Source organism: Dendropsophus ebraccatus, chromosome 13 (assembly GCF_027789765.1).
Source record: "Dendropsophus ebraccatus isolate aDenEbr1 chromosome 13, aDenEbr1.pat, whole genome shotgun sequence".
NCBI classification, from domain to species: Eukaryota; Metazoa; Chordata; class Amphibia; order Anura; family Hylidae; genus Dendropsophus; species Dendropsophus ebraccatus.
The window spans coordinates 16,511,183-16,536,206 of record NC_091466.1 but is presented as its reverse complement, the minus strand read 5'-3'; the positions used below and the strand labels follow the sequence as shown (position 1 = coordinate 16,536,206).

The 25,024-nt window shown below is 46.8% G+C and overlaps 1 long non-coding RNA gene across 1 annotated transcript; it reads right to left on the bottom strand.

Annotated features, from left to right (window-relative positions):
• Positions 1 to 14,634: 14,634 nt before the first annotated feature.
• Positions 14,635 to 21,660, bottom strand: LOC138770808 (uncharacterized). The gene is made up of 3 exons (XR_011359506.1): positions 21,358 to 21,660; positions 16,327 to 16,464; positions 14,635 to 14,741 (listed from the first exon to the last, which is right to left on the bottom strand). It is a non-coding gene; the product is annotated as an uncharacterized lncRNA (long non-coding RNA).
• Between the last annotated feature and the right edge of the window lie 3,364 nt (positions 21,661 to 25,024).

The following is a 25,024-nucleotide window of genomic DNA, read 5'->3' as shown; positions in this document are numbered from 1 at the left end:
TTAGACATCTACGAATCGGATTGGCTGACGCGGTCACGTGATTCTGCGGGGACGGATCCTGATTGGCTACTTTGATGAATCGCGATCTTTATGTCAATACGGTAGTTCTTCAAACTTTAGCTGTCTTTAGCTGTGGCAAAACTACAATTCCCATCATGCCCTGACAGCCAAAGGCTGTCAGGGCATGATGGGAGTTGTAGTTTTGCCTCAAATAGGCGATAGTTTGAGGAGAATTGCATTATTTATATAGCAAAGTAACTGGAGTCCAAGCACGTGTTTTATGTACAATACATTGCAATAAGAGTGTGATATGTGACTAAAGGGTACGTTCACACTTACCGGATCCGCAGCTGATTTTCTGCTGCAGATCCGCAGCAGATTTCATTTCAATAACTGAACACAGCATCAAATCTGCTGCGGATCCTTTAGGTGTGAATGGGAGCTGAGCTGCAGTAACCCGGCATGGCCACTTCACAATGTACAGCGCTGTCTTCCACTAGTGTGTATGCCAGAGTTTTGGCTGACTGGCAATTGTAAAAGTCAAGGAAAACAGAACCATTCTGCTTTGTGAGGTATATTTCCAACGGATTATAACATTAGGCAGGGAAAGGGGGGGAATAGATTACAAGTACTAATTTACCTCTCCCCGTGCCTGCGGTGAGCAGTAGGATCGGTCTCGGGACCCTCGCCAGAAGGCATTTCCCCATTTGATGACGTCACGACTCAGGGCAAAAAGCCTGTCCTGGCTGATGGACAGACCACTCAGCCAATCAGTGACTGGAGCAGAGTCCCACCCCAGTCACTGACTGGCTGAGCGGCCAGTCCATCAGCCGGTCGTGACGTGTCAGCGCCAGAGATCCCTGAGCCTGGTGGGCAGGGCCGCCGATAGGGCAGTACAAGTGGTACTGCCGTATGGGGCCCGGACACGGGGGGGGGGGGCCCGGCGGGCCCGCCGGCCGCCGCCCCCCGACCGCTACGCTAGGGGGGCCCGCACGGCCCCCCTTGCCAACTGTTTTTGAGCATCCCGAAAAGCTGCGGCCGCGCAGCTTCTCGGGATGCACTGATCGCTTTAATGTTCCGCCCGCACAGCGGGCGGAACATTAAGGCCCCGTTCCCACTGAGCAAAGCTAGCGGAATTCCGCGACGGAATTGTCCGCCGCGGAATGCCGTTAGCCTCCCGCTCATAATGGGAGTCTATGGGAGGCGCGCGCTGCTGCTCTATACGCGCTGAAGAATGAACATGTTCATTCTTCAGCGCGGACAGGGCAGGAGCGCGTGCCTCCCATAGAGTCCCATTATGAGCGGGAGGCTAACGGCATTCCGCGGCGGACAATTCCGTCGCGGAATTCCGCTACCTTTGCTCAGTGGGAACGGAGCCTTAAGCGATCAGAATACAGGAGAAGGACCTGTCAGCGTCCTCCTCCTGTATTCTCTCCCATAGGCTGCCGGCACTTCATACCAGCAGCCTATGGGAGGCCGGGCCGTGATCATGTGCCCCTCCGGCAGGCGTGATGACGTGACGTCATCACGTCTGCCGGAAGTCCCGTCCCTGCGGCTCACAAGATGGAGCCCGAAGAGGAGGAGGAAGAGCTGCTGCCTGCACAGCGCGGATTAGGTGAGTAGGATGTTTGTTTTTTTTAGGGGCACCTCTGGGGGCATTATTAGTGTATGGGGGCACCTCTGGGGGCGTTATTAGTATATGGGGGCACCTCTGGGGGCGTTATTAGTGTATGGGGGCACCTCTGGGGGCATTATTAGTGTATGGGGGCACCTCTGGGGGCATTATTAGCTCATGGGGGCACCTCTGGGGGCATTATTGGTCTACGGGGGCACCTCTGGGGGCATTATTAGTATATGGGGGCACCTCTGGGGGCATTATTAGTATATGGGGGCACCTCTGGGGGCATTATTGGTGTATGGGGGCACCTCTGGGGGCATTATTAGTGTATGGGGGCACCTCTGGGGGCATTATTAGTATATGGGGGCACCTCTGGGGGCATTATTAGTATATGGGGGCACCTCTGGGGGCATTATTAGTATATGGGGGCACCTCTGGGGGCATTATTAGTATATGGGGGCACCTCTGGGGGCATTATTAGTGTATGGGCGCACCTCTGGGGGCATTATTAGTATATGGGGGGCACCTCTGGGGGCATTATTAGTTCATGGGGGCACCTCTGGGGGCATTATTAGTTCATGGGGGCACCTTTGGGGGCATTATTAGTATATGGGGGCACCTCTGGGGGCATTATTAGTATATGGGGCCACCTCTGGGGGCATTATTAGTATATGGGGGCACCTCTGGGGGCATTATTAGTATATGGGGGCACCTCTGGGGGCATTATTAGTATATGGGGGCACCTCTGGGGGCATTATTAGCTCATGGGGGAACCTCTGGGGGCATTATTAGTATATGGGGGCACCTCTGGGGGCATTATTAACTCATGGGGGCATCTCTGGGGGCATTATTAGTGCATGGGGGTACCTCTGGGGGCATTATTAGTTCATGGGGGCCACCTCTAGAGGCATTATTAGCTCATGGGGGCACAGCTGGGAATCCTACATACAGGGGGCACAGCAGGGGATCCTACATACAGGGGGCATCCCACACAGCGCAGTTACTATGGGAGCCTACAGGGGGGAGAAAGGAAAGGAAGTTGCTAGAAATGTGCGGAGCCTAAATTGTTTGTCTCGCAGGTTCTAAGGGGATGAAACGTATCTGGAAGGACTCATCATAGAGGTCTGGGCCTGGATGGAGAGGAAAAGGGAAAGTGACGCCTCAGATCAAAGAAGACGTCACCTGTGAGTCCCTGTATGACGGTTTTCTTATTTTGTAGAACATCATTTAGTAGGGGTGCCCTGAGGTGACAGCTACTACATTATCTGTACTCAGAGATATCACTGTGTTATCTGTTGTGTTACATAGGACTGCAGGTGACATCTACTACATTATCTGTACTCAGAGATATCACTGTGTTATCTGTGGTGTTACATAGGACTGCAGGTGACAGCTACTACATTATCTGTACTCAGAGATATCACTGTGTTATCTGTAGTGTTACATAGGACTGCAGGTGACAGCTACTACATTATCTGTACTCAAGAGATATCACTGTGTTATCTGTGCTGTTATATAGGACTGCAGGTGACATCTACTACATGATCTATACTCAGAGGTATCACTGTGTTATCTGTGCTGTTACATAGGACTGCAGGTGAAATCTACTACATTATCTGTACTCAGAGATACCACTGTGTTATGTGGTGTTACATAGGACTGCAGGTGATATCAGGTGATTTCTCCAGGTTGCAGAAGTTCAAACTTCATCGTGCCCTGGTGTGCTGGTGTCTGTATGTGTGTATACATGTGTGCTGGTGTCTGTATACATGTGTGCTGGTGTCTGTATACATGTGTGCTGGTGTCTGTGTGTGAAATCAATTCTAGAGAACTGGCTCATATATCCCATTTTCCCCAGTGGCTTAAAATGTAACCTCTGTTATACAGTTATAAAATTGTAGAAATTAAATGTGAACAAGGTGCAATTCAAATAGACACTTACTTGTATAGCTGCCTCTTGTGCTCTGTATGCAGTGCATTATATTCACCCCTGCAACGTACAATTTATATCGTGTCTACAAGCCCAGCGGGGCTCATTATGATGGAGACTAAAACTTATACAAGAGTGGGGTAGGGGTTCCCCTGTATTCAGAATGCTGTTGAGTGCTAGGCAATGCCCCGTCTGGGATTATTGAATTTCGAGGGTCTATGCAGAGCAGGATAAAGGCACCTCTGCTGCACAAACAGGATCTCCTAGAAAGCGTTCTCACCGCCATGTATTCGCTATCACTGGCTTGGGTGAGCTAAACTAGTCTGCCTGGGGGGGGGGGGGGTGTGATTTGTATATGCTCACTAACATGGAACAGCCTCATTATATTAGCCTTATCAACATATTCTATGTTAGTGAGCATACCAGGGGGGGGGATATTGGTGAACATATACAAATCAAACAGCCCCCCAGACCCTCGAAATTCAATAACCCCAAACGGGGCATTGCCTAGTACTCAACAGCATTCTGAATACAGGGGAACCCCTACTCTTGTATAAGTTTTAGTCTCCATCATAATGAGCCTCGCTGGGCTTGTAGACACGCTATAAATTGTACGTTGCAGGGGTGAATATAATGCACTGCATACAGAGCACAAGAGGCAGCTATACAAGTAAGTGTCTATTTGAATTGCACCTTGTTCACATTTAATTTCTACGATTTTATAACTGTATAACAGAGGTTACATTTTAAGCCACTGGGGAAAATGGGGAATATGAGCCAGTTCTCTAGAATTGATCTGAACCAAATTATACCTCCCAGCAAGGCGTGGGGCGAACACACAATTTTTTTTTTTTTTTTATTAATGTGGGGGGCCCAGACACTTTGGTTGTATGGGGCCCCGAAATTCCTGATGGCGGCCCTGCTGGTGGGGGTTCCAGGGCCGGTCCAGCTGCTTACCACAGGCACAGGGAGAGGTAAGTCAGTACTTGTAATGAATTTCCCCCCTGCCCCTGGTGGCTGCAGGATTTTATAATCCGCCAGACTTCTCCTTTAAAGTGGACCTGTCACCCCCTGTGTCGGGGTGACAGGCTCCCGACCCTGAACCCCCCCCCCCCCCCCCCCCGGTAGAGCCCCCTATACTTACCTGATTGCGCCGGGCCCCGCTTCTTGATCCGGTGAGTCCGACGCTCCATTCATTCTCTATGAGCGTCAGACTCATCTCAGGAGTGCGCGACCGGATCAAGAAGCAAGACCCGGCGCGATCAGGTAAGTATAGGGAGCTCTAGCGGGAGGGGGGGGGGTTTCTATATATATATATATATATATATATATATATATATATATATATATATATATATGTGCACACAGTATATGCTCTGTGATGTACCTGGCTGCAGCCACAAAAGTGACTGGCAAAGCAGAGAGCCAATGGCTGCTTGCTATGACAGTACACTGTTTTTACCTGGGGCCCTCATGGTTAAATACATGGGTGCAGGAGCAGACTACCTTCTGTTTAATCCCTTGTGTACTGCAGTGTGTAAGTGACCCAAAGTTCAGAAGACAAAGAGATATCTGCTTTACTGCTCGTCCACTGGTAACCCCTGACCTCTGCACATTTTCTTTTCCTACTTTAGCAGCTGGAAAACAGAGGTCAGAGGTTATCAGAGGAGATCTCTTTGTCTCCTGCTTGTTAACCCTTTTTTGTGTTGCAGCATGTAAGTAAACATTGGGTCACTTACACACTGCAGTACATAAGGGGTTAGGCAGAAGGACACACGCTCTTACCTTCTCCCCCGAACCCCCTCCTGAACAGGCCCCATAGCAACTGCCTACCCTGCCTCTATGGTAGCTACACTACTGCTTAGCTGTGTCTTCTCCCGGCTCGTTCTCCCAATCAGTATAGGGTTGAACACTCAGACCCGGACTGATCAAAACTTCTGACTGGTCAATCTTTTTTTTTTTTTTTCAAAAGACAGAGACACTTTGAATTTGAACAATATACCAATAGTGTACACTCATGTGCAGCTAATCGTAGTGATCTGATGCAATAAACTCCAGGATTGCTTTGGAAAACTTGAAAGCTGCTTGAGGCCTACTACTCTCTATGATTTACTGTAGTGTTCAAATACATAGCTGGTCCTTTAGGACTGGACCACAGCTCTGTACATCTGTACTCTAGCACACAGGGTCCCAGCAAGTTTCCTGGGCAGGAGGCAGGAGAAAGTTATTGGTTACGCAGGTGGAAAAGGAAAAACAATGAAAAGCTAAGTAGATTGTTGACTTTATTGATCTCCTGCAAAACATTAACCCGACAGCCATGTTGCTGATAATCTCGTCTATCAGGTGACCTAAGAAGCCCACAGCTATGAGCTATGAGGGTTTAAAGGGAACATTCATGCTGCCTGAACCAGGAGTCATTGGGGCGGTCCTCGACAGATGCTCCCTGCCCTGATCGATAGATCTATCCCTATACCCAGAGAGTCATCCATCAATCAAGGCCGGTGGAGTGAGGTCACTAGGGACCACCCCACTGACATGTGGGTCAGGGTTCCTGAATGTGATGACAGATTCCCTTTACATTGCAAAATTAAGAGGAAAGTTTAGCTAAAATGTATAAAAATAGAAAAAATTATTTAGCAAATACAACTACTTAGTTACGCTCTAACCACCCAGATAATCCATAGAAAGTACTTTACTTGAACTATCCCCAGTATCCAGTCTATGGATAGTCAATAGTAGATGGGTTTATTAGGTCAAGGACCTCAGGTCATATCCAAAAGAAAAGAAAAAAAAAAATTGTCAAAGTTTATCTAAAGTTCAGACCCCAAAGTCTGGAAGCTCCCGTCGTATAATCCCTTTAATATACTTACTGCTCTGGCGTGACAGGCGTTTATAAGCCCAGTATTTCACGGATGATTAAACGGATAGTGACAATTTCCTATGCTGCAAAAAGCTAAGACCCACGCTTAAAGGAGACAAACCACGTGCTGGAGAAAGCTCAGTTACCATGGCAACTAGGAAAATGTCTCTTTTCGACAGAGTACGGTGGGAGATCATGAAAAGGGTAAGTATAGGCTGGTTTATGGGAAGCAGGGGGTAAGTACCTATCAGAGGGTATTCCATTAACATCTCCTGGGTACGTCATGTGGGTGCAACGGTAAGGTGTTATCTAGTGTAAAAATGCTCCGATAATCCTCTGACCTCATTGTTCTTGTACCACGTTCATTCTTCTAGTCCCAGAAACAGCCGCTCACATTATGGATCCTTCATCAGGCTTTCCTGTCGGTTGGGTGCACCTTCTCCTGTCAAAGTTCGGTGGCTCTGTTGTATTCCTTTAGTGCGATGTTCTCATCTGAGCCATGGCATAACCATAGGACTAAAGAACATTAGAAAAAGACAGCAGCACCCACCAATCTTGATACTCGTAAAAATTATTTATCATTTTATAGACATAGTCGGGGCAGACGCCAAACAGGTGCAGGAAACAGGCTTGTTTTGCTTCAACGGACCCCATCGTCCATAGGACTATCCATAAAAATGGCCAAATGGGCTGTTTCATGTACTTTGGCTTGGTTCAAATATAGTATTTTGGTCACTTTAGCCGACTCCCCCAATGAATACTAAGTTGCCCCTCTCCAGTGGCCGCCACTAGAGAGAAGTAGGCTCAATATTCATTAGGGAGAGTCACTAGAGGAGTGGGCAACCTCTTCAGTGCACTGAGAGGTAAAAGAGCACTCTTCTGTACAAAACAGCTTATTATATCAGTAAAACAACCTTACATAAACAACATAAAAATGGCACACCACGTGCCATTGAGGTACTGCTAGAGAACGGCGAATCTCAAGAACGCTCAGGTTCATCCCAACCAGAACATGCAGAATGTGATTACTGGTGGCTGCAGAAGTTGAATGCAGCCCTAAGGGTCCTATTAGACGGGCCGATGGTAGCAAGACCAATGTAAACGAGCGACGATCTGCTAGAACGCCTTTCGTTTACTATACCTAATATATGGCTTGATGATGGTTTAGCAAGGGCTGTATGTATATATATATATATTGTTAGTTGATGTCCGTGCAGCCCTTACCCTAAACTGTTATACATTACCTCTCAATGCTCCTGCCCTTCAGTCTTCTCTTGCCCTCTGCTTTTACTCCCGGCGCCGCGACTGCAGCTTAAAGGGAACCTGTCACCCCCCGTGCCGGGGTGACAGGCTCCCAACCCCCTGTTAGAGCCCCCTATACTCACCTAATTCCGCCGGGTCCCGCTTCTGGAGGTGGTCGGGTGATGAAGATCTCAGCCGCTGCAGCCCGGCGCGCGCTGAGAGATGAGTCCAACGCTCATAGAGAATGACAGGAGAGTCCAGCGCTCCGTCATTCTCTATGGGTGTTGGACTCATCTCTCAGCGCGCGCGCCGGGCTGCAGCGGCTGAGATCTTCATCACACGACCACCTCCAGAAGCGGGACCCGGCGGGATTAGGTGAGTATAGGGGGCTCTAACAGGGGGTCGGGAGCCTGTCACCCCGGCACGGGGGGTGACAGGTTCCCTTTAAGAGCACTGGATGGGACCGCCGAGCAGAGGGCAGGAGAAGACCAGGAGCGTGGAGAGGTAATGTATTACAGTTTATTTAATTGTTTGCTGTCGGCCGTGCAGCGATATTACATGTAGCAACGCACACAGTCAGTGGCCAATGGTCTGGACCTAATCATTGTCATCGGCTGAGCATTGTCTCTATTACAAGGAACAATAATAGTCTGAATCGGCCTAATTCAGCTGATTATCGCTCCATGTAATAGGACCCTAAGGCTGCCTGGGTAACATGGATACAGCCAGTAGTGGATTATAATAGGTCCGTTTTGGGCGGTAGCCCGGGGCCCTGAGCTCCTGGGGGGCCCATGGCCACCCAAAAAAGACTTATACTTTCAGTGGTGTACAGTCTCCTGGCTACATTTTCGCTGCTTTTTTACCACAAATTAGGGCATCATGACATTATCTGTCCTGTACTATGAACTCCATGCTAGTGCTGCCACAGTTACCGTGGGGTGGGGGGGGGGGCCCAGGCTTGGTGAACAGCCCGGGGCCTATGGTAAAGTTACTCCGCCCCTGGATACAGCCAAAGGCCAAAGGATGCCCCAACCTGCCCTTAGATTCCCTTCAAAATAAGACAAGTGAACATACACGAGACAATAATAGTAGCAATACCTCAACTTTATTCAGTTCTATGACCATTAACACAAAAAGGTGATGTCTTATATATTAACAAGGTAAAAAGGAAACAACTTAATGACATGTATGGAAAATCGTGTCCAGTTACAACTAATTTCATTAGAAGAAAAAAAAAAAAAAAAAAAAGGAAGAAAAATATATAAAATACATGCACACCGCTACATGGAACTGAGTGGGCAGTCCCGTTCTGTACCATGCAAGACAGTTATTGCTGCAAAACATCTCACACGTTGTATGGCTTTGTCTGCCTCAGATACATACTGTGCTATTTTGCATTACAGTTTTAGAGGTATTTCATATTGTACGCTACTGCAAGCAAAGTTCAGTTCTTATTGCTTCCTCCATTGGAGTAGAGTATAATGACATGAATACCTGGAGGATACTACTACTACGTACACTTTACACCATGTCCGTCTTCAGGTTTCTTATTTACACTTCTATAGATCTGTCGGCTCGAAGCCTGATTTACACAGTAGGCCCGAGCCGTCATACTATATATACCACTTATCTTACAATATGCATGCACCGAAATCTTGCTGTAAAAATAAGCAATGTAATGTATATATTTGGGATATATATATAATACTAAGTTCCCTTGGAAAATATTGCAGGGCTTTGTTCTGTCACATGCTGCAGTAACCTAGCCCATTGGTTAACACCAAGTAATGATTCTTCTAAGTGCATTGGTTAGACTTTACAATAAGGAATCCTAGGCATGCAGGTTCCTATTCTTAACACACACCCCTTAACCATGCAAGGTGATAGGCAGCGGTTATAGTATAAACTGCACTATTGGAGGTACTCGGCAGTGCAGGAAGAAACACACTATATGTGGCATCCCATAAAGGTCTTATACAGTAAAGGGTCTGCCGTGAAACCTGGAAAAATATGGAGCTGACTATACATGCTCAATGTAGGGGGAGCCTCACTTATACACACCACTTTCTTTGGGGTTGCCCTATAGTCTTTATAGTGATACTGACTTTTGCTAAAGCTGCCATTACGTTTTTTTTTTCTTCTAGGTTTTTCATGTATCTTAAGGCGCCTTTATACCTTAGACTAAAGTCAGAGGGTACGGCAGACTCCAATATATAGTTACAAGAAATATTATCCTGTATCCTTTATTGGTGTTGTCCAGGTTTAGAAAAACATGGCCGCTTTCTTCCAGAAACAGCACCTTTCATGTCCTTAGTTTGGGTGAAGTTCCATTCAAAGTGTATAGAGCTGAATTGTAATACCACACACAACCTGGAGGACATTGGGTGGCGCTGTTCTTGCAAGAAAGTAGCTGTGCTTTTTCTAATCCTGGATATCATTTTAGTGCATGTAAACCTCACATGTTCACTAGATATGCAGCACTAGAGCAGCTAGTTCCAACAAGTGACCACTGGGCCTCGGACAGGACAGTATACATATATTTTCTGCTAGCTATAAAAAAAGGAAAAACCGTGCTGTATATGTTCATTTTTAATATGAAAGCCTATGGGTGGCGGATAACACTATGACACTATGTGCTGGGAAATCCTCCTAACGTATACTTTTACTGGAGTATGCAAGCACCTGGTAAATTCTATCCCCCATAGTTGTAAGAGTAACTCCACACTAAGGAATTCTCACGGATAACTTGCCGCAGATTCCGTTGTTCATCCGCGCTTCACTCGGCGCCGTCCCATAGACTCCATTCTATGGTCAGGTGGATTCCTCTGTCCGCCAGAAGAATGAACCTGTTTAGTCTTTGGGCGGAGGGAGGAATCTGCCTGACCACAGAATGGAGCCTATAGGATCCGAGCGATGGAATCCGCGGCAAGTTATCCGTGTGATTTCCGTAGTGTGCACAAACCCTTACCTTGGAAGACCACTGCTATGGTCCACAATGCATATTCTTATATGCCTTACGATAAACTAGCTGGATGTGCTCTCTTATTATTAAAGAAGGCACATCTCAGAGATACATAGGCGCCAGTGACTCCTACTCTACAGCAAATAAACCCAAGAGATTATGGAAGGTCAGGGAGCAGGTCACGGGAGCCATTCAATTGGATGGGAGCGGGGAAATAACGCTACCCTATGAAAGAATGGCCAGTCTGCGTGAATAATTCCAGCGCCTATTTATATACAACAAGGAATCTTGAGGTCTTTTCTACCTCAATATTGGATACACTTCTCATGTTCTTGTTCTTTCTATATGCTCTTGAGTACTCAACATAAAGGCATATCCAACCCTAAAAAATTATCTAACATTAAGTGGCCTTGCTAGGGACAATACGGGGACAATAAGCAGATCATAAAGATGTTTCAGAGCGGAATCCCCCAGCACTCGGTTGCGGTTCATTGGGGAATCTAGTAGAAAGTGTTTCCCTGCAGCGCCTCCGCAGGAAAAAGGAAGCATTACAGCGGGTTCGTTTGGGTCCTCCAAATTGTTGCTCTGAAACAACATTTCTACATGAAACAACTCCTTTACAGAGTGAGAAAAGCAGTGTTCACTTTACAAACCTCCTTTCTATTGATCCCAAACTACAATGCAGATAGTCAGCAGTACAACATGTCCCAGAAGTGTGCAGAAATTGAGGAAACCAGGGAAAATAGAACGTTTTCATTCAATTTTTTTTTTGAGCCATTATTAACATCTATGTGTGCATGCTACTTATTGACTCCCTATGCCACCCTAAATCACATGGCACGTACTTTATAAGGTAAGTGGACATTATTATGCCTCTCTATCCTTCCTATGGCAACAAAAGCTATCTGCAACCACTGTGGTTCATGTAGAAAAAGGGTGGTCACCCAGACGGGACGTCATCTTAGAATACAATAGCATGCAGAATACACTTAAAGGGAACAGATACCCCAAACAATATTTATAAAAAAAAAGGGACGCCACAAAATAGGGATCATCATGCCGGGATTATAAATGAAGACATACCTCCAGGAGTAGATCTTTAGTGAAAACCAATAATCATGCTGTCAATGGACTTCTGCACCTCTGCCATACAATAGCTTCAGTTTATACACGTATAGGTCGGTTACATAGTAAAACATTAATAGATCATGCACTGGCCCTACAGTGGCACTACAATCCGCTACATAACACTTATGTTCTTTATGGAGCTATACACATATCAAAAAATGGAAGACATTGGTGATTTTGTTGTTCTCAGACAACTTGTAACGTCATTTTGTCCACAAGTAGTAAAATATATAGTACATACACTAATATTGCACTTTTCCCAGTAGTTCATTACGACTTGTTACTAGCACAGTAACCACAAAGCGAAAGAACAAAAAAAAAAAACAAAGATGTGCAAAATATTTAACAGTGACACTTCTAGTATATAGACGGCTTAATAGGTCATAAGAATGAAGCTTCCTATACTTAAAGGGATTATTGTCCTTATCGGTCAATGTATTTTCACTCCTAAGGAAAGCTGATCACTCGGTGTCTTTTTGATGGGACCCGAGTGATCAGAACAGCTGTAGAGGGAGAAAATGTTTGATTTCCCTGCAGCACCCCTACAGGAGAAATGAAGTATTACACAGAGCCCACTAAAACCCTTTTTTTTTTTTTAAATTGGCATGTAGTAGATTTGATAGGTTGTGGTGTGGGTGTTCAGATCCCAGACGATTGCTAGAACAAGCCAAAAGAAGTGCGTGAATAACTAATTTTCTCCCACCTCTGTGCTACATGTCTGAGACTCTCAGAGACTCTCAATTGGCCAGGGTCTAAACACGAAGACCGCGACCGATCAAAACGTTTGACATCTCTCTAGTACATGTCAAAGGTTTTTTTTTTTTACCCTTCCCTTTTAAAAGTCACATTTTAACTAGAACAATTTGCAGAATGGAAGAGGCAGAGTCATATAAAAATTATCAGATTAAGAATGCTTAGATTCATGTTAAAGGGGAACTCCAGCGATCCCATAAAAAAAAATAAAGAGCATATAGGTGCACTCACCAATCCCCCACTGATGGTTTGACACCCCCTTCTTACTTGTCCACACTGCTCCTAGCCTCAGAGTCAAACTTTTACAAATTATTCCAGTTTTACATCATGGCACCCGGCCAGGAAACTATATCTCCCAGCATGCATTGCATCTCACAGATAACTGTCGAGTACCCACCCCTGTCTTGAAGTACCTGCTTCTGCTTTGCACAGTAAACACGGTATCAGAGAGAGAGAGAGAGAGAGAGAGAGAGAGAGAGAGAGAGAGAGAGAGAGAGAGAGAGAGAGAAAGAGAGAGAGAGAGAGATATAAAACAACACAGTCTCCTTTCCCCTATACTGCTCAGGAGAGGCTGTTCTTTTCCCGCCCTTGGCCTGGTGTTTAGTCATGAGGTGTCAGTGGTGGGCGGGGTTACATCTCACCTGGCAACAGAAAAGACAGATCATGTGACCTCCGTCTCAGAAGGGAGGGGGAGGACAGAGTGGTCCAGGAAGGGACTATTTTCAGCAGCTTCAGGGTGTAAGTCAGGATGCAGACAAACGGCCCAATTCATGTAATAGAAACCTATTACAAACAAGCTTAGATTATGGGTGGGGATGGAACAGGGTTAGATCTTTCTTAACTGGAGTTCCCTTTTAATACTAAAATTCTTTAATCTTTTAGTTATAAAGTAAATGTAATACCCATCCAAGGAATTGGCAGGATTAAAGACTGTAAAATGACTACTTTTATATTTACATTGTTGAGCAGGTAACTTTCAAGGTGTATCAGACCACTCCCACACATTATAACAAAAAATAAAAATTGGACCCATTGTGGGACCACAGCCAAGAGGGGTTAAACTTTAGACATATGAGATTTACTTACTTTTTGACACTAGTAGCTTCCAAAGTATACGGGAATACTTCCCTGCAGCTGAATTAATCATATGTAGCTGTATAATTCCATACATATATAGGTGGACAGTCTACGGCAACATTAGAGACTACCCGATACGAACTTCCCTCCCCTATCCAAAGAACTAGAGTATTGTTTCTTCTCAATCCTTATAAACATTGTACTATCCTTAAGGGGCGCACTAGTCCCCATCATTTCTCTATTTAGCAGATTTTCGGAACAGTAAAGGGTCAGACTCCACCAGTCAATGCGTCTTAAGACCCGGTGGAGAACCTGAGAAATAAGCAAAATGAACATTATTGCATTTATTGCAAACATACGCGCGACAACTACGGCGTACGGAAACCAGTTACCAGCTTGGTCTACCTGGCACAGAGTTTGAGGTAAACTATGGACTTCCTTTTGCTTCTATGTGTAAAACATTAGAATTTTCCTATAAAATCATTGCTATCGGATAATTGCTACAGAAAGAAATGAAGCGTGGGTTACTGAACAAGCAGTGATGGGGTTAACATCGTGATACGAGTGAATGTGAGAAGCCAGAAATGTCCCATAGTAAAGATGCACACCCAATGGTTCAGCTTTGGTCTTGTATGTACATCTCTGGATGCGTCAGTCCCGTCCATTGGAGAAGTGGACAATGTAAACAGATCAGATCCGTCTCAAGAGTCCGACTCATCGCCTTGCTGTGGCTTACTTGGCTACATGTCTTCAGCGTGGTCCTCAATGGGATAACAGTAGAGTTGTATGCCAATACATCACTGCTAGATCACATACACAATCGCTTGTTACAGAACCTCCAGACGTATGAGCCATCAATGGCCTGAGATACAAGGATTCCGGTCAGAATTCAGGACAGTAATGTAGATCTAAGAATTATTCCTCTTGACATGGAGACCGAATCTCAAAGGACTGAGGACCCGTCGTCTCCGTTCCTGGCACAGTCCTAGAAACTTACATGGTAAAGTCCTTAGGATGTTCGGGCAGTTAGTGGGATGGAAGCTCTGTGCCAAATGGGTGTAAATTTTACCGTGGTAACAGAACACTCAGGATACATCGCCCAACACATCTTACTTGTCAGGGTGCCACTTTTGATCATAGACAGAATGGCCATCTTTGTTGTTTTGCAAACCTACAGAGAGGAAAGAGGTGTAATCTGTAACAATATACAAAAGGGTCATGTCAACGTTAAAGGAGAAATCAAACACGGGGAAAAAAAAAAAAAATCTGGGCTGGGGAACCATAAAAAAAGAAGTTATATTGACCAGTCCCGGCGACTGTGCAGTGCCACCTCCCGCTCCTGGACCCCTGTTCTTAGCACCTCATGAGCCGGTTGACAGATGCCCCGCTCAGCCAGTCACTGACTGCGGAAGGACACCACTGCTGTCACTTGTTGGACGACCAGGCTTAAACCATACTCACTTGTGAAATTCAACCAGGGTCGAGACGTACGGGGAAACTAGGAGAAAAGGACAGTGGGGTACGGGAGCCTGGTGATGTGGCACAGCATGGGCACAGGGGAGCATATTGTCTTTTTTTTAATTTCCCCCCCACCCTCTGCCCATAATGATTTTTTGCACCAACTGCAACTCCCAGCATATTTGGAGTTCTAGCTGAAGACTAGGGAAGGTAACTAAAGAATTTTCTAGCAATGCTATCTAGGTGGTATGACAGATCATAATAAAATTGAACCAAATGAGTTTTCTGGGGTGTTTTCTATATTTATTTATTTTTATTTTTTTTTAGAAAGAACCCAGGTGCTATAAAAATAAAATATGAAGCACACTCACCTCCCCTGATCCCCTGCTGCTGCTCCCTGGTGCTCTCAAAATCTTCCTGATTCTGATGATGTGCACGCTCAATATCAAGTGTGAACGCCGATCAATAAATTCAGGGGGTGTAACGTGTCTTACTTGGGAGTCGCTTCTCACCCTACCCAGTCACATAAATGTATAAATCAGACATGGTAAAGCACTGGTAATTTGTTTTCTTTTACATTTTACTTTTCCTTCATGATTCAAAAAGTAAAATGTAAAAGAAAACCAATGACCAGTGCTCTACAGTGTCTGATTTATACATTTATGTGGATGTGCATGCTCAGCCAGTCATTGCAGGGTCAGCAAGTCATCAGAAGCAGAGAACACAGGGACGGGGACCTTTTTGACAGCAGCAGTGGGGTATTGGGGCAAGTGAGTATGCTTTGTTCTAAAACAAAATGTAATCCCTGGACAAGCCCTTTAAGAAAAATACAATTAATTGTTTAACATATTGCAGAGCCATCTGCCACTCATGCTCGCAGTCTGGCTGGGATTGGAAATTAGAGACCCCGGTCATTTGATGCGAGTGGCCAAGTAAAATTAATGAGGAAAAAAAAAACATTACGGATCCCTTATGGCGAGTGTTGAAAACAAAATACCAAATGCCAGGATTAGAAATGAGAAAATTTAATAAAGACCAGGTTCATCCTAAAGCTGCTATTAGATGTGAACGGTTATTGTGACTTTCTGATCATCTAGGCCGATGCAGTATTTGTATTAGAGGGATCCTGGTAAAACAGGAGGACCCGATGTCCTAGTACCACAGGCTGGAGGCCCCAGAGTCACACTTGGCTCCAGCTGTAACATGTCACAATCAGTGCAATATAATAACATAATAAATAGCCACACAGACAGTGCCAGTTACAATATAAAATACTCACTGTAGGGGCATATACAGACCTGGAGGCTGCAGATCTTCACTTGACCTTTAAGCATTGTGTACTAATGCACAGGAAGAGAAGAGGCCATGTGGTCCGTGCATCTTCTCCAGTCTGTTCCTTATACAGAGAAGGTGAGAAAACATCCTATAGGTTATGCCTAAAAGAGATAATATTATATCTATAGTATGTGGTATAACAGCAAATACAGGCACAACCCTGGTGGGGAAACATTGGGGGCCATCAAACTTCTGCTTTGTATATAGTACAACTGGTATAGTAACGGGTAGAGATGAGCGAACCTGAGCTCTCGGCTTCTGACTGCCGCTGTCTGCCCGCTCCGTGGAGAGGGTGGATACAGCCGGAGGACCGCCTGGAAAACTGGGATACAGCCATAGCCATAGGCTGTATCCCAGTTTTCCAGGCGGTCCTCCGGCTGTATCCACCCTCTCCACGGAGCGGCAGACAGAAGCCAAGGGTTCAGGTTCATACTAACACGAACCTCGGCAGGTTCGCTCATCTCTAGTAAACTGGTACAACTTCTATATAGTACAACTGCATTATATGTATACCTTTATATTATTACTTAAAGTGTCACTGTCATTTAAAAAAAAAAAAAATTGTAAAGTCATAGAGGCAATGTCAAAAGTTTGGATTGGTCTGGGTCTGGAGTGTTCAGACCTGTACTGATCGGGAAAACGAGCGGGGAGCAGCACATGCCGTGTCAGTGAAAGAGTCAGGCTCCATAGACTTACATTAGAAACCCAACTCATCACATGACACGAGGTCTTCTCCCGGCTTGTTCTCACGATTGGTACAGGTATGAATACTCAAACGACAGTAACACCTTAAAGGGTACCAGTCGTTTCTACTAACTTCCGATGTTATTGAGTCTTCTCCTATGGAAACCGCTGCATTCACACGTTCAGTGTTTTTCCAGGTCCGTGATTGTGGTCCGGCAGCAACCTCTGTGATCCGTGCAAAACAGTCCGTTTTTCAACCGTTTTGTATCCATGTCCATTTTTTTTCATGGATCTGTTTTAAAGCATTTTAAATTACATTGATTACATCACATCCGTGTTTTTCACGGAAGAACACGGATGTCACATCCGTGTACATCTATGAAAAACACGGATCTCATTGATTTCTATGGGGAATCCTTTCCGTGCATCCGTTCCGAGCAATGACATGTCCTATTTTTTAACGGAATGGATCACGGATCCAGGAAATCACGGAACATCTGAATAGCCCAATAGAAAGCAATGGACTGTAAAATTGTCCGTGAGCACGGACAACTTCCCGGAACGTGTGAATGCAGCCTAAGTGTCTCCATGATAGCAGACTACAAATAAACCCACTGTCATCTGTCCCCTACTTTCTAATAGATTTTTTTGTTTTGTTTACTTAAAGGGGTTGACCCACTATCAGCACCTGTTCCCTCCCTACAGGGGACCGACAAAGATCGCCCCACCAACAACGATCATACACTATGTAACTTGGATATAGTGTTGATAATAGGAAAACCCTTTAAGGACCCATGCACACACCGACATTACAGCACTGTAACTTCCTTCCTACAACCTCCTCATGCAGGGATGTACATGGACATTTCTGATAGCTTTCATAGAGGAACAGTTGCCCATAGCAACCAATCACAGCTTTCATTTTTCAGAGGCCTTTTCAAAAGTGAAAGCTGGAACCTGATGGGTTGCTATAGGCAACTGCTCCTCTACATAAGGTTTGATAGATGGTTGTCTCATGCCTATTGCTACTTGGTGAGGGGTTGGGCATGGTTCCATTGGCACCCAAAGGTGCCCTCGTTCTGAGAACGCTCTGCCATTGAGCCTTAAGTGCTTTGGGGTTAGAATTACAAAATCTGCCATCTTTGTTGCTCATAGCAACCAATCACAGCTTTCATTTTCCAAAAAGCTGGGCTGTGATTGGTTTCTGTAGAAAACAAAGATGGATTCTGTTTTACCGAATCTCTCCCAACGGGTATAATTCTAAATTTCTATAGATACAGCCAGGTCCTGCGTCATCAGCTTCGTACAATGATATACACCCCATAGGTTTGCATTTACTTTACATGGCTACGCAGACTCAAACACAGGTTAAACCCACATGGTTGTGGATGTCCAAATACCCATTGATTTCAATGGGAGTTTTTTTTATCCATACATAAAGAGTAGTGACTTTAATGGCGGCACTGTTCTGCTTTAAAGTGACCCACAATCTGTCCCCCCCAAACCACTTGTACCATCAGATAGCTGCTTTTAATCCAAGATCTGTCCTGGGGTCCGTTCGGCAGGGGATGCAGTTATTGTCCTAAAAACAACTTTTAATCCGGCAGCGCTGTGTCTAACGGCCGGGGCTTACATTTGTATATGCATTAGGCTGGCACCACCTCTCCGTCCTTCCTCCCCACCCTCCTCATCATTAGGAATGCTCCAGGAACATTAACTGCTGTTTGAGCTTTGCACAGGTGTATTAACGATCCAGCCCATGTTCATTATACACACAGGTGGGGAATAGGAAGCAATCTGCCTGGAGCTTTCCTAATGATGAGGAGGATGGGGAGGAAGGACAGAGAGGGGGTGCTAGCCTAATGCATATACAAATGTAAGCCCGGCCGTTAGACACAGCGCTGCCGGATTAAAGGGGTAGTGCGGCACTAATAACACACATTACATTACAAAGTTGTATAACTTTGTATGTGAATGACCCCCCTTCCCGTGTTCCCCGCCCGTGTACCCGGAAATGTAGTGCAGTATACATACCTGATCCGTGTCGACCCGTCATCTTCGGGAGGCTGGCCGACCCGTTACTGCCGTCCCTCATGCCAGCCCCCCTCTGCCGCGTCATAACTGTGCTCTGCCACGTCATCAGCTGCTCAGCCACGACTGGCTGAGCATAACTGTGCTCAGCCAATCACGGCTGAGCACAGTTATGACACGGCAGAGGGGGGACGGCAGGAGCGGGTCGGCCGGCCTCCCGAAGATGACGTCTTTGACGGGGTCGGTCGACACGGATCAGGTATGTATACTGCACTACACTTCCGGGTACACGGGAAGGGGGCCATTCACATACATAACATACATTACAAAGTTGTATAACTTTGTAATGTGTGTTATTTTGTGAATCATTACTTAGCGCCGCACTACCCCTTTAAAAGTTGTTTTTAGGACAATAACTGCATCCCCTGACGAACTGATTCCAGGACAGATCTTGGATTAAAAGCAGCTATCCGAAGGTACAAGTGGTTTTGGGGGGGGGGGGGGGTCAGATTGTGGGTACAGAGTCGCTTTAAAGGGGTACTCCGGTCCATGCTGCTGCGAGTATGTCTGCCCATAGACTTTACAGGGCAGCGATCCGCAGCGGCTCTCGCTGCAAATTCGTCCTGTGTGAAGACACCCTAAGGGCCCGTTCACACTGAGTAAAAGCTGCAGAATTCCACCTCTCAGTGTCACACAGTGTCCCTATGGCATGGCTGGCACACCTCCGCTTCTGTCGCTCTCCACTGGCGAGCAGGTCCTCCCATAGAGATACTGTGGGACACTGACGCAGGCAGGATTCTGCAGCTGGGGGCTCCGCCGCAGAATTCCTCTGATTTTACTCAGTGTGAACGAGCCCTAAAGGTATGTGCACACTATGAAAAATAGGCGGAGAACTTCAAGCGGATTCTGCTGTGCGCCTTCTGCTGCCTGTCCCATAGGCTCCATATTCGCAGGCAGATTCCACCATCCTCCCAAATAATTGACATGTCAATTCTTTGGGAGGGCGGAGGAATCTGCCTGAGCATAAAATGGAGTCTATGGGATGGGCGGAACTTCAAGCGTGGGTGAGCGGCGGAATCCACTTCTCCGCCTATTTTCCATAGTGTGCACATGCCCTAAAGGTAAGTTTAGTTTTTTTTTTTTTAAACCCCAATTCCACGCTCTAGTATTTTTTTTTTTATAGTAAAAATTCTAGAAAAAGTTCCATACGTCAATCCTCTAAGGTTCATAAACCGCGTGCAGACTTGCCGGATTTTTCCATTATTTCTAGGGATCTTCATTATTCTGACTGGACTCCAATGTGTTACTCAGAACTTTGGGGTTGGGTGTTAACGGATACACCTTCCTCCGTATGAGTGGGTTCACACTATGGAATCCGTGAAGATAAGTTCCAGCAGATTCCGTCGCTCGTTCCCGCTTGCATCTCCGCCCCTGCCCTAGACACCATCCTATGGCTGGCCGGATTCCGCCTTCCGCCGAAAGAACTGACATATCAGAATCGGCCCGGCCATAGAATGTGTCTATGGGACGGGTGGATATGCACGCCGCCCTGAACGGGAACAAGTGACGGAATCCGCCAGCCCTTATCCGTAGTATGGACCCACCCTATTGCAGCGTGCTCCACTATTCTTTCCCTTACAGATCTTTAGCGGGCTCCATCAGGCTGACACTGCTGTCCGATATTAGGAATAGCACAGTCAACAGGATACGTTGGGTGTTGTTTGGTATCCATTATGGCAGCAGTGTGAACAGAGGCAATCCATGGGCATACTGCCCGTCTGTTAGATTGTCCCTCATGCCTATCACACAGCTGGGTTATCATGCGGGAATAGTCGCTGGATCATCCATGTATCCCGTTACTTCTATCATTCTCCCCTATAACATATGGAGGTGTGCGGCCGTTTTTTGGCCAGTCTACCATGCATTTGGCCATATGTCGGCTGATCATTGTATTGTCGATAGCTGCCCCATGTAATAGGGTTACTACTCAATGACCGCCATGTTATGTCATGTGACCCTGTCATCCAAAGATTTACGCCCCTGCAGTATAAGGTAACATGGTCATGTGACTGCTAAATCGTTACAACACATCATATGGGGGGCAGAAAAAAAAAGACCCCTTCTCTGATGACCACATCTAATGTCTATGGATAGGTCAGCTAAGGATCTGTTCACATTACAATAAGCTGCTCTGCTGCAAATACGACCAAAGGCATGAGATAAACCGCAGGATGTAGGTGTGAACAGCGCCTTACAGCCCGTGCGGTGTAGACACTCACCTGCAGCCTCGTGTGCCGGTCACCTGCAGGCATCAGTCCTGCCCGGCCGCATGAGTGCCGCTCCGGGGGCTGAACGCTGCCGCCGCTGTGTGCAGATGACGGGGGCTGCGGCAGTCCCGATCCCGCGCCATGGCGATCCCTGCCGGAGCCGGCACAGCACACAGCCGCCAGCCCGGGATCTACGGGCCGCTCCGGGGGAGCCGTATACGTGGCCGGTCACTCATCTCACCGCAACAACCGCCCCCCCGCCGCTGCCAAAGTCACATTGTATGCGGCATCGTATCCAGGCGGAAGTGTGCACAGCGTCATCAGGGTCACTGCGGAAATCCCCGGGCGGTGCGGCCTCCGGGCTGTGTGCAGGGGCGGCCCCGGAGACTCCGCTCACATGACGCCGATTTATGACACACAGGAGCCCCGATCGGCGGCAGCTCAGCCCCGTGTGAACATTCCCATAGATAGTCTATAGATAAAACCGGATCTGGGAGTCGTGCGGCTTTAGGGCTGTGTTCACATCAGCGTCCTGGACTGTGGGGAGTACAAGACTGTATGCTGCTGTATTCTTCCCATCAGATCCAGTCATAGTCTATGAGGGACAGGATAGAGGTGAACTATAGTATCAGCTCAAGGGGCTGAAACCTGAAGGACCCCATTACAGTCTATGGGGGGGATCATTGTTCTGGCCCAGGCATCCTAGGGGACAGCCATGGGAACCTGATGGGACATAGCATTGCCTTCCTGCTCTGTCACCCTCCTATGGCTTATAGCAGGGGTCCCCAAACTGTTCACACAGGGGGCCAGTTCACTGTCCCTAAGACCGTCTAAGGGCCGGACTATAAAAAAACAAACTATAATCAAATCCCAGTGCAAAATGCCACAACCGCCCCCCCAAAGTAAAAGCATCCCTCTTTCTTTCCACCCCTCACCCAGCCCCTACGTCCCCCTCAACCAGCCCCCCCTAACTCCCTCTTCACACCCTCAACCAGTCCCCTTACCCCACTTCCAACTCCCCCACTTCACCTTCACCCCCTCAAGCAGCACTCAAGCAGGTATGTGGGTTACCCCCTGTATGTAGGATCCCCTGCTGTGCCCCCCATATAGTAATAATGTCCCCTGCATTGTCCTCCATATACTAATAATGTGTCCCTGCATTGTCCCTCATATAGTAATAATGCTCCCTGTTGTGCTCTCTATATAGTAATAATGTCCCCCTGCAATGTCCCCCATATAGTAATAATGTTCCCCTGCAATGTCCCCCATATGGTTATAATGTCCCACTGCATTGCTACAAAAAAAAAAAAAAAATTATACTCACCTAATACTGTCTTCATCTCTCCTGGCCTCTTCTCTCCTCTTCAGCCGGTCAGTCGCAGGAGGGATCCCCCAGCAGGTGCAGCGACGTCATCACTGCCCCTGCCGGAGGATCCCTCAGAGATCATTTCCAGGTTACATCCGGGGCGGGGGGTTGGTGGTCCGTGCGGCGCCGAGGAGGCAGGCGGCAGGGCCGACATCTCACACTGCCCTGGGATCTGCGGTCCGTTGCACATCTATCCCCCCCCCCCCCCCCCCCGGCAGGGGCAGTGAAGACGTCGCTGCACCTGCTGGGGGATCCCTCCGGCAACTGACTGGAGGGATTCCAAGAGGGCGAGGGGCCCGACCCGCCCGGGGATGACGACAGCGGCGGCGTGGATGCGGGGCAAGGGCAGGGATAGGCAGCGGTGTGGAAGTGTGGGATAAATAGCCTCGGGGGGGGGCGCACGTAGTTTGGGGACCCCTGGCGTATAGTGTGTGCCAGGAAGAGGGGGGCTCCCAGAGGACTGCACAGACCTCAAAGCCAGCTCTCCTATGGTGGTAGGGTGGTGTGGTGGTGGTGTGTGTGTGTGTGTGGGGGGGGGGGGGGGGTGTTCTGGGCTCTCTAGCCTTTATGTCAGGGTAAAATGCTTTGTAAAAAAAAATAATAAATTATTGAAAAGTTTTCATTTTATGACAAAAAACACTATTTTCGTAAGGCGCCGATTGCTACGTGTAATAGCGGTGCACGGCCGGGAACTGACGATCTACATTACCTATCCACGCTCCAGGGCTGCTCCTGCGGTCTTCTTTTACCTGGATCCTGCGTGCTCTAGCTTCAGAGTGGTCTGTCAGCTGACAGTCCGCGGCGGTCCCGGCCTGTGATTGGCTGAGTGGCCTGTCAGCTGACAGGCCATTTTGAAGTTAGAGCGTGCGGGACCCGTGCAGAAGAAGACCGCAGGAGCAGCCCTGCAGCCTGGATAGGTAATGTATATAGTTAAGCAAGGGCTGCAAGGACATCGGTAACGATGTCCCTGCAGCCCTTGTTTAACGATTATCGGGCCGTGTAATAGGTCCAGTAAACGAGCAACGATCTAGCAGATCGCTGCTCGTTTACAGGTATTATCGGGCCCCTATCGGCCCATGTAATACCACCCTAAGGCTTCCTCTAAGTTTATTCTTTTTCCTAAATACCATGCTATTCTGGGGAGTACGTTGTATTATATCGTTATACTCAGGTGGGTATTGCTGGTCCTGCTGTGCAGCATGTCTGGAGTTGGTATATGTAGTGGCCAATGCAGAGCTGTCCTGAAGGTTGCGTACAGCAGGGCCGGGCTCCATGATAATGGCAGAAGGAAAGCAGCGGGTTTTGTCTTCTTACCACCTGTCTGCACATAATTCTTCATAAAAGTTACTCCCTAAAAAAAAAAAAAAAAAACGCTTAAGAGTACAGCCACACGGCAGGTTTACTCGCTCTGCTTTGGATTTTAATTTGGTTAGGCCTCATTCACATTGATAGTTCTGGGCCACAAAACCTCCCAATATTTTTTTTTTCCTCCACGATCCATGGAAAAACATCCGTATTTGCATCAGTTTCTGTAAAATGTGAACAGTACTGGTTTAATGTGACGTCCATAAAAATACGCATCCCATAGACTTCTATTGGTAATCCATACCGCTATCACAATCCACATCATTCGCATAATCGTTAACGATAAACGATCCAAACGACCGCTATTGCGAAAGACCTGAAATCGTTCACCCATTTACACGGAACGATAATCGTTACTAATGTTCGTTCTTGCGGTCGTCTTGTCGTTGCTGTTACATTTGTCGCTACTGCGAACGACGTCTTATTCAATGCAAACGCGCAACAATAAAAATAGGTCCAGGTCTTTCTCGTCCGGTCGTTTATCGTTAACTGCTATTCAACCGAACGATTATCGTTTAGAGTCTAAACGATTTAACGATAATCTGAACAATAATCGTCCCGTGGAATAGGGCCCTTATTCTCAGTCTGACCTGCTGTGTGTGAACACATCCTAAAGCAGTTTGCAAAGTCTAAAATACTCTCCATGATTATAAAAAGAGAAAACTTTTATTACTCAGAAATATCGGTAATTCAATTTAATTTTTTTAATAACATTTCCCCTTCTCCCCCCTCATCACCAGCTTATGGTGCGTTTACACAGACAGATTTATCTGACAGATTTCTAAAGCCAAAACCAGGAACAGACTATAAACAGGGAACAGGTCATGAAGGAAAGTCTGATTTCTGCTCTTTTCAGATCCATTCCTGGCTTTGGCTTCAGGAATCTGTTAGATAAATCTGTCTGTGTAAATGCACCATTACATGTATTACCTTCTCACAGGCAGATCA